The 1,800-nt window shown below is 35.7% G+C and overlaps 1 protein-coding gene across 1 annotated transcript in view; it reads left to right on the plus strand.

Moving 5' to 3' along the window:
* The window catches only part of LOC115272527 (olfactory receptor 2AG1-like), a 2,693-nt gene that overhangs the window by 201 nt on the left and 692 nt on the right, over positions 1-1,800 (plus strand). The gene's annotated exons all lie outside the window — the stretch shown is intronic.

The raw sequence follows: 1,800 nt of genomic DNA on the forward strand, positions 1-1,800 counted from the left end.
CCCATTATGTAAGCTGCCTTTTAGTTTTCTGTTCCCTTTGCCATACAGACCCTTTCTACTTTGATGAAGTCTCAGTCGTTTATTTTTGCTGTTGTTTCTCTTGCCTCAGGAGACATATCTAGTAAGAGGTTGCCACAGCCAGTGTCAAAGAGGTTACTGCTTGTGTTCTCCTCTAGGATTTTTATAATTTCAGTTCTCAGTTTAGGTCTTTAATCCACTTGAATTTATTTTTTGTGGATGGTGTAAGAAATTAATCCAGGTTTCTTTGTTTGTTTCTTTGTTTCTTTGCATTTTGCTGTCCAATTTTTCCAATATCATTTGTTGAAGAGACTTTCTTTTTTTTCATTGGATATTCTTTCCTGCTTCATCAAAGGTTACTTAACCATATACTTATGGGCCTATTCCTGGGGTTTCTATTCTGTTCTATTGATCTATGTATCTATTTTTGTGCCAGTACCATACTGTTTTGATCACTACAGCTAGTAATATAACTTGAAGTCCGGAATTGTGATGCCTCCATCTTTGCTTTACTTTTTCAAGATTGCTTCAGCTATTCAGTGTCTTTTGAAGTTTCATAAAATTTTAGGAACTAGAGTTCTGTGAAAAATGCTGTTGGTATTTTCATAGGGATGGCACTAAATATCTAGATTGCTTTGGGTTGTATAGACATTTTAATAATATTTGTCCTTCCAATCCATGAGCATGGAATGTTCTTCCATTTCTTTGAGTCCTCCTCAATTTCATTCATCAGTGTTTTAAAAAGGAAATATATCTATTTTAAATTAAAAGTTTGCCAATTCACCCATATCCGGTGAAATCAATTTAGTAATCAAAAATCTCCCAAAAACATGAGTTAGAAATGGGAGGAAAACTTCCAAACTCATTTTATAAAGCCAGCATTACCTCAATTCAAAAACCAGACAAAGACCTCACTAAAAAGGAGAACTACAGACCAATTTCCCTGATGAACATGACAGCAAAAATCCTCAAAAAGATACTAGCCATGTGGATTCAACAATACATTAAAAGAATTATTCACCACGACCAAGTGGGAATTATACCTGGAATGCAGAGCTGATTCATTATCCACAAAACAATGGGATACATCACATCAATAAAAGAAAGGACATGAGCCACATGATGCTCTCAATAGAGGCAGAGAAAGCATTTGACAAACACAGTGTCCTTTCTGGATAAAAGCTCTCACAAAAGTAGGAATAGAAAGATCATAGCTCAAGATCTTGAAACCATATATGAAAGACCCGCTGCTAATATCATCCTCAATGGGAAAACTGAGAGCTTACTCCCTAATGTGAGGAACATAACAGGGATATCCACTCTCCCCACTGTTATGAAACATAGTATTGGAAGTCCTAGACCCAGCAGTCAAACAACACAAAGGGATAAAAGGCATCCAAATTGGCAAGGAGGAAGTCAAATTTTCACTCTTTGCAGGTAACATTATACTCTATATGGAAAACCCAAAAGATTCTGCCAAAAAAACCCTCCTAGAACTGATCCATGAATTCAGCAAAGTTGCAGGGTATAAAATCAGTGCATACATATCAGTTACATTCCTATACACCAATAATGAAGCAACAGAAAGAGAAATCAAGGAATTGATTCCATTTACAACTTTACCAAAAATCAGAAAATACCTAGGAATAAATCTAACCAAAAAGGTGAAAAATCCATACACCTGCATCCCAATGTTTATAGCAGCACTATTGACAATAGCCAAAGTGTGGAAAGAGCCCAAATGTCCATCAACAGATGAATGGATAAAGAAGATGTGTTCAT

The sequence above is a fragment of the Suricata suricatta genome, chromosome 11 (assembly GCF_006229205.1).
Source record: "Suricata suricatta isolate VVHF042 chromosome 11, meerkat_22Aug2017_6uvM2_HiC, whole genome shotgun sequence".
NCBI classification, from domain to species: domain Eukaryota; kingdom Metazoa; phylum Chordata; class Mammalia; order Carnivora; family Herpestidae; genus Suricata; species Suricata suricatta.